Source organism: Anolis sagrei, chromosome 1 (assembly GCF_037176765.1).
Source record: "Anolis sagrei isolate rAnoSag1 chromosome 1, rAnoSag1.mat, whole genome shotgun sequence".
Lineage (NCBI taxonomy): Eukaryota > Metazoa > Chordata > Lepidosauria > Squamata > Dactyloidae > Anolis > Anolis sagrei.
In genome coordinates, this window is record NC_090021.1 from 83,038,304 (window position 1) to 83,047,382 (window position 9,079).

Genomic DNA, 9,079 nt, shown 5'->3' on the forward strand with positions numbered 1-9,079 from the left:
AAATGGATAAATTGTTCTTTATAGTTATGTGTTTATTTTAATTATATTGGTTTACGTTTAGCAGAAGCTGAACAAGAATTATATACATATGTTTATGTGTGGTTTCTTTATTTTATTTAGGAGCTTAAGATCGTCTGGGGAGGCCCTGCTCTCGATCCTGCCTGCATCACAAGCATGATTGGTGAGGATGAGGGACAGGGCCTTCTCAATGGTGGCCCCCTGGCTATGGAACTCCCTCCCCAGGAATATTAGATCATCCCCCTCCCTCCTGACTTTCCAAAAAAGGTAAAAACTTGGCTCTTTGAGCAAGCTTTTGAGAATGCAACGGAATAGATAACATGAAACTATGAATGATGAACATGGAATGGCCAGACGATGTTACTGGAAAACAATTTTAACAAGATGACGTCGATGACCACATGTTTTAATTGTTTTTATACATGTTTTATATTGTTATGTTGACTGGTTTTAATTGCACTTTTATGAATGCATGGCATCGAATTGTGCCAATCTGTAACCTGCCTTGAGTTGCCATACGGTTGAGAAAGGCGGGCTATAAATGTTGCAAATAAATATTTTAATTGACTGAAAATTTAATAATTTAAAACCCCAAAACTATTAATATATCACAATTTAGTGTGGAAGAATAAAAATTCAGACAGAAACAGCTAAGGTTATGAAATTACAAGTAGTAGAACTGTCTGTTAAAAGGAAAAGATAGGTTCGTCCCATACCTACAAATTATTTGAATAAAGGGAAATAAAAGCCATTGCTTGTTTTCATAGCCTTGTTCTTAGGGGTTTGTAGATGGATCATGCTTCCACACTTTAGTAGTTTGCTACATAGGACTTGATCTGCTCCCTCTCTGACTATCAGGAGAGAGTAGCTTCTTATAAAGCTAAATAAATCAACTGTTTTTTTAATTATTCAAAGGAAAATATAATTTATATTCATTTCGAGGCATGAGAGAAGCCTCCCACAGGATGGTAACACATCCAGGTGTCCCCTAGGCAATGTCTCTGCAGATGGCCAATTCTCTCACACCAGAAGCGACTTGCAGTTTCTCAAGTTGCTTCTGACACAATAAAGAAAATCGCAAGGCATAAAGTATACTAGCATAAGCACCTTCATGTTACAAGAGGTTGGTGCTTCCTCGATTAGGTTTAAGTAATTGAACTAGCAAAGGTCCACATGATAAAACTCAATGTCTTCTATTTTCTTTCACTGAAAAAATATGATACATGTTAGAGCAAGTTACAAGGCACTGCAGTGGAAACACTCATATATTCTTCCCGCATTCTTTATGATGTGAAATGCATGTTAGCAGAGAGGATATGCCTGACCACAGTTTGAGAATCAGGATAATTAAATTCCTGCAAGCTGACATGACAAAGAACCGTGAAGGATTGCTTCAACTAAGGGCTTTTTTAAAGCAATCTGCCTCATGGGAGAAATAAGGCATGGTAAGAATTTTCATAGAGATAATGCATTGATTTATATGCTGAGAACATTGGTTTGAAGAGTGATTAATTGGTTAAGAAGACATGGTTAATATATTTGTGGCTGAACATAACTTCTCAAATGTGGGCTGATCTGGAAGCCAAGTCCAGCTAAAGGTGATGTTTTATCTCACCACAAACCCTATGTATGAACTGTGCTCCACAAATACTGAATTATTTTTGTAGCAACCTATTTTTGTGCACACCACCAGATCACAGAAAACAGAATTAGGAATGTCTTTTACTTGTGCTGAAGTTAAGGATAGGTGAATTTGCCTATTTCTAGCTTCTACATGTGTATTGACTCATACATTAAGTCCAGCAAAAAAAGCTCTCTACAGGCAAATGGAATAGACCAACTAACGCTGGCCAAAACTAATACAAAGGAAGGCATCTACACTATTGGGAAAATCTAAACAGGGGAAACTAAAGCAGAGAAGAGGAAAAGGGAGAGCCAAGACTTCACAGTTCCACTCTGTGCATTCCATTTGACTGAGATCCTGCCATGTTGTTGTTTTTGCAACCTTGACTGTAGTGTCTGTCCCACCACCCTCTCTTGCTCTTCTATGCGTTTCCTGCAGCTTGTATGCAGACTTTTCCATATCTTTTTTCAGTAATGGCTGGTGACTTTCCAATTAGTGTGGTGAAGAATCCATTTTGAGATTAAGCCTGAACTTTAGAGGAGCAATTTGAGATACTGAACCCTATGCCCAAAATATATTCTTTAAAGCTTAGTCTGAAACCTAGAGAACATTTGTTACACCAGAAGAACTCATAGAGTGAATTTTAAAAGAAATGTCCATCTAAGAGAGAAGTTTTAGCACTTTGAATGTCTCATTTAAAATTCAAACTAAAATCCAGAGTGGTTTCAGTGCCCTACTGACATTGCAGCCACCAGCTACCACTGGTTTCCACATCGACATCAAGAGTGCAGTGATGGGGATACTTACTTACTTAGGCAATTCCTCGTAACCTGAGGATGGTGGTCCTCCAAGTGTAGTGTCTTGGCGGTGGGTTAATAGGTGGCTGTGGAGTCCTATTCTTGATCTGCATGTTCTCCCGCAGTGAGGACATCTGTTTCCAGGTGCAAGGCGGTCTTGGTCATTATTGATTTGACGCACCTCCTCTTGGCATGTTTTCCCCTTTCACCCTCCATTTGTGCCTCTTTGAAATCTGCAGCAGTGCTGGTCACAGTTGACCTCCAGTTGGAGTGCTCAAGGTCCAGGGCTTCCCAGTTCTCGGTATCTATACCACAATTTTTAAGGCTGTCTTTAAGCTCATCTTTAAATCTTTTTTCCTATCCACCAACATTACATTTCCCGTTCTTGAGTTGGGAGTATAGTATCTGCTTCGGGAAATGGTGATCGGGCTTTCGGACAATGTGGCCAGTCCTGCGGAGTGGGTGGTGTAGAAGCATTGCTTCATTGCTGGTGGTCTCTGCTTCTTCCAGCACGTTGACATTTGTCCACCTGCTTCCCAAGAGATTTGCAGGATTTTTCAGAGGCAACACTGATGGAATCGTTTCAGGTGACATCTGTAGACAGTCCATGCTTCAAAGGCATATAGCAGGATTGGGAGGACAATAGCTTTATAAACAAGCACCTTGGTTTTGCTATGGATGTCACAATCCTCAAACACTCTCTGCTTCATTTGGAAAAATGCTGCACTTGCAGAGCTCAGGTAGTGTTTTATTTTGGTGTCAATGTTGACTTTTATGGAGAGGTGGCTGCCAAGGTAGTGGAAATGGTCAACATTTTCTAATGTTACACCATTAAGCTGTATTTCTGGCATTGCAGAGGGATTGGTTGGTGACTACTGGAAGAGCACTTTGGTTTTCTCAATGTTCAATGAGAGGCCAGGTTTCTCGTATACTTCTGCAAAGTTGTTTAGAGTGGCTTGTAGGTCTTCTTCTGAATTCACACAGACTACATTATCATCAGCATATTGGAGTTCTATAACAGATGTTGTTGTGACCTTGGTTTTGGCTTTCATTATGCTGAGGTTATATAGCTTGCCATCTGTTAAGTGGGTAATCCACTTTTGCCTGTCTTTTGCCCACAGTGGAGAATTGGCCCTGACATTATAGTGGAAATTTAGAATTTTTGAATTTTTTTAATACTGGTAGCCAGATCTTGTTCATTTTCATGGTTTCCTCCTTTCTGTTGAAATTGTCCACATGTTTGTGTATTTCAATGGCTTCTCTGTGTAGTCCAGTATTAAAAAATTCTAAAATTGCACCAGCAAAACAACAGAGGGGAAACAGACAGGGGCATCTAATTACCTTTCAAGAAGAGTTTGCTCCAGGCACAGTCAGCCCATTGTATGCTAATCAAGGTGGTGAGTTGAAATATTCACACCTAGCCCAACTGACAAAAGTCCTTTGTCTCACCCCAGTCATTCCACAGATATATAAACCCTTTTTCCTAGTTCCAACAGACCTCACTACCTCTGAGGATGCTTGCCATAGATGCAGGCGAAACGTCAGGAGAAATGCCTCCAGAACATGGCCATATAGCCCGAAAAAACCCACAAAAACTTACAAAATCAGAGATTTTGCAACAGTAGCTATTAAAAATAAACCGCCTTCCTTGTGGATGTCCCAGTCTTTGGTAGCGTTGAATGACTACTTCCACGCTTTCCTTTTACTGGCAACTGGAGACTGGCTTTCCCTTTACTGGCAACAGGCTTTAGGGACTGACTGTAACAGGCTTTTAATGATGTATTTTTAAATAGTTTCAATTATTTACTTAATTGCTTTTTAAAATCAGCCTTACATGTTTATTGTTGACGTGTTTACCTGTTTTTAATTTTTCTGGTTTTATTGGTCTGTAAGACACCTATAAATATAAGAATTACATCTTCATAACTGCACAATAGGATTCTGACCAATCGCCATCATGATTTTATGTATGGATATGTATACTACAATTATGGGTCTGTAATTGATTTGCATTTGGTAAAAATATGTTATCTTATTGGAAATCTAGTAAATGCCATCTTACCCACACAGGACAAAGGAGGTTTGTTCAGATTCTGATCATGGTGCAAGGAAGATGACGTTTCTAGCCCCTCATCAGTTGGAGAGGCTTCAACAATCTGAAGCAAGATCCCTGTTGCAAGTTCTTGTTGTAGCCTTGCTGGTTTATGGGAGGGAGTTGAAAATGTGATCCTACTGGTACCCCTATCACCAGCTGAATGTACCTGCTTTGCTTGATCCAGCAGCTGACTCTTCAAGGTAGGCTGGAGAGAAGATTGAGTCAGGAGATATTACATAATTAGATCTCCCTATGTCAATGCCAGCCAATCTAGAATGCCATACAATATTGCAATTAAGTCTTCTAATTGCTGTGCAGGAGCACTTCAATAAATTTTGAGCTGCATTTGTTTTCTGTTGACAGATATCCTACTACGCAGCAGTATGATGTTGTCAATGCATTGCTGCAGGCATACCCTTTTTTAGATGACGATAGGAGTAGCTTTCAAACAAATATGTTTGTATTCCATATAATTAAAAAAGGAAAAGCTGCACTTAAAATGTGTTAAATCTACACTTACCGTATTTTCTTTTCTGTGTGGCTAGCACACATGGCAGTTTAGACTATAGAAAGAACTGTGCTTGTTGCTCATGTTAGACAACTGAAGCCCAGACATTCTTGCCAATTTAATGTCAATGGGCGGCAGCCAGATTGCTCACTGGAGCGACGTACAGGGAGAACGCAATCACTCTGTTATGGGGTTGCCTTTGAAGACTATCTAATGGTCTGCAATAGTGATTGTAATGTTTCATATGTTTTAAATGTGCTTTTATTTTTAAATCAAATGGTCTAACGGACTGCAGCCAAGTTGATCACCAGAGCGGCGTACAGGGAGCAATCAACCTCCCTGTTACGTCAGCTCCACTGGCTGCCAGTCTGCTACTGAGCCCAATTCAAAGAGCTGGCATTAACCTATAAAACCCTAAACAGTTCCTGCCCAGCTTACCTGTCCGAAAGTATCTCCCACTATGAGTTAAGATAATCTGGGGAGGCCCTACTCATAATTTCACCACCTTTGCAAGTGCGATCAGTGAGGATGAGAGATAGGGCCTTCTCAGTGGTGGTGGTCCCTCATCTATGGAACTCCCTCCCCAATGAAATCAGGTCAGCTTCCTCCCTCCTGTCTTTCAGGAAGAAGCTTAAGATGTGACTGTGGGACCAAGCATTCAACCAGTAAATCATGCAATAAGGATAACAGCGTAATGAAATTGATAATTGGACAGGCCTTGGACTATGATCTGGATTATGGGATTTTAATTGATGTTTAATAATTAATGTTTAATTGTATAGTTTTAATTGTATTTGTTTATATTTATAAGTATTGGCATCAAATTGCTGCCTGCTGAAAGGCTGGCCCGAGTCCCCTTTTAGGGTGAGAAGAGTGGGATATAAATATGGAAATCATTTTCACTTCAGCAGTGGAACTCTCTGCTTTGGAGTGTAGTGGAGGCTCCTCCTTTGGAGGCTTTTAAACAGAGGTTGGATGGCCATCTGTCAGGGGTACTTTGAATGCGCTTTTCCTGCATTGCAGAATGGGGTTGAACTAGATGGCCCATGAGTTCTCATCTTGCTCTATGATTATATGATATAGCACTACTTTCACTGCTCAAAGGGCTATGTGGATTAGCATCGTGTTAGTGACACTCACAGGCATATTATGTGTTTTGCAAGCACAGCATTTTTATTGTCCATTGTACAACAGCCATATCCAGATAACCAGAATGGGAGATTCCCATACAGAGTATGTACTGATTTGTAGAGTATCTGTGATCTGCAAAGGGCCTCTGCTCATTCTCTAATGGAATCTCACTGTGGAATACAAATGCAGAAAACTTACCGTAAAAAAAAACATAAAAGTAATTTGATATCAAGGTACTACCTGCTTTCTTTCCAAGATGCGAATTCCATGTTTCCCCAGAGACAAGGAACACAAAGAACCTCTCCAAAGATTTTTGTTTTAAAAACACTGTGTTGGAAATAAACTGGTTCCCACCCAACTGGGGAGTAAGAGATAGCATGCTTGAAGAGAATAAAGCTCAAAGAAAACACTAATGTTTCCTCCCATACAGTTTCTATGGAAACGAGCCCTTAAAGACCATTTCAACTACCTACGAAGATCATTAGGAGATGATGAACAAGTTGTGAGAACTAAGTACACGTTTGGCCACAGACGTGGACCAACCAAAAATCTCCTGAAAATGGTGGTGAGAAAATCCAAGCCATTTGTACAAGAGTAAGCATTCAGAGAACATTGGTGCATGTCATGTTTTTCCCCCCTTATCTGGTTAGTTTTAAAAACTATTAGATTTTTTTTTACATTTGAGCATACTCTGACAGAAAGGTCTTTGTAATGCAAGTGCAGGCAGTCCCCAAGCTACAAACATCCAACTTAGAAACGACTCATAGTTAAGAACAGGACTGAGACAATAGAAAGTGAGAGAAATCTACTCCTAGGAAGGGAAATTGAAAGAGTTATCAGGGGGAAAGGATGTCTCTACTGAATCTTTCTCCTTATCCCTGCTTCCATAACAAGATAATTTTTTCAAAATTCAATTATTACCGGGACAGAAAATTAGGTGAAATCTTCTGAACTGGGGCACAGACAGCAAAACAAACACCACAGGGCTATCTATCTTCCCTGTGCTGGAGTTAACACTGTTTCTGCTTGCATACAAATTCACCTTAAGAACAAATCTACAGAACCTATCTTCTCAACTTAGGGACTACCTGTACCCGTTCATTGTTTCCAGTGGGAATCTTTAAGAACTATTGATTTTATTGGGACCTTCTTTCCATTGATGGCTTGGTTCATAAGCTACTGTAATTTCAGGACATTCATGGAGGAAACAGCAGTTCGCCAGAACGTTGCAACAATTATTCCCCCTAACCTTTTCAAGAAGGTTCAAGGAGAGGATATCCTCCTGAACAATGCAGGGTAAGGCATGAGAGGGGCTTGAGATGGAAGGAAGCAGCTTTCTTCTCTTCACTTTAATGGACTAAAGTCTGCAATCTTATTGGGGTGATTGCTCTTCCTGAGGAACTCCCACTCAAAATGAACTGGCTCTTCAAATGGCCTTTGGGGGTGTTGATGGCTCGGAGGTTTTGCAGGAAAATGTTGGAAGAAGGGTCAAGAAACTTTTCTTACATGGCTTTACAAACAATCAAGGATATTGAGGATTAGACTACAGTTGACCCTCCATGTTTGTGCATTTAATTTTGGCAGTTTTGATTTTTTTATGGATTTGAATAATATGTTCTCTCTAGGAACGTCTAGAAATTATTTCTGCCAAAAATTAACCATAAAGCCACCCTGGCAGACCAAGAGATTTATAGAAAGCACTTCTCTAGGGATCTCTAGGTCTTACAGGGCAATTCTATCATCAATGAAGAACAGATATTCCTAGAGAAGTGTTCCCTCAGGTAAAAAAAAAGTATTTTTGGTACTGCTCCATTATCCAGGTAGAGGCCAAAACGGGGCGCCAGAGAGATGATAGTCCATTTGGGGGTGAGGAAGGAGTAAAACAATTTCCCACTGTTTTCCTGTTATTCCCCTCCACCTATGTCGACATCATGGAAATAACTCGTTTATGAAATGGGAAGTGGGGAGCAGGAATAACCAGTGAAAACAGGGATTTTTTTTCCTCCAACTCCCCCCTCCCATTAAAACGGATTATCCTTTTCTGCCCAGCATCCCCCTTTTGGCTTCCACCTAGATAATGGAACAGTATTTTATTTTTTAATCTGTGGGTTTTCCATGTTCAGAGGGACCCTATGCCCCCAATGCTTGCAAAAGTGAAAGGCCTACTATATAACACTGCCAACAGCACCAGAACCCTTGTGAGACACCTATCTGAGCTGGGATCTGAGTGAATCTGGACCCGAAAACTAGCTCTCTCCCACCTCCAAACTACAGTGCAATGAGTGGAAGCTCAGGTTAAAAATATGCTTCAAAGAGGGGAATATTTACAATTTTAGCAATAGCACCATAATTGTGAATAAATTCCATAGATGAGTATGGAGCAGTTCCAAATCCCTAACGGTAGATTATGAATCTGTAATTGCAATGTAGGTTGCCAATAATTAAAAACAGAGTAAGAATACATTAACAAAAACTGGACCCTGGATGGTTGATTTTAATGGTGCTTATGGAGGCGTAGATGTTCCTGTTTTGTGCACACATGTGCTTTTATTTATCAATGAAATCAGTTAGTGCTAAGTTAATATGGGGGTAACAATAATAATAGCCTTAATAAGTATGCGTGGTTGTATTGCAATCCATTGTGCCCTACATTAATAGCATAGCTAATTAATGCCTTTGCTTATCTTTTTGTTACATACAGAACTCCACCTCCATTTCCCACCACATACGCTAAGCCTGATTAACTGTTGCGACTGATAATTAGTGGTTTTCTTATCCTATAGTTACTAGTAAGAGTAACACTATAATAATACTTTAACATCATAAAATTACCAGTTCTCGAAGACCATTATTTAAATAACTTAATTGGGCTGATAGAAGATGTAGGGTAAGTTTTTCCCACATAC

At 39.9% G+C, this 9,079-nt stretch overlaps 1 long non-coding RNA gene across 1 annotated transcript; it reads left to right on the forward strand.

The window, feature by feature from the left end:
- Positions 1–242: 242 nt before the first annotated feature.
- On the forward strand, positions 243–6,684 carry LOC137095893 (uncharacterized). The gene is made up of 3 exons (XR_010909041.1): positions 243–285; positions 4,510–4,734; positions 6,604–6,684. It is a non-coding gene; the product is annotated as an uncharacterized lncRNA (long non-coding RNA).
- Positions 6,685–9,079: the final 2,395 nt, after the last annotated feature.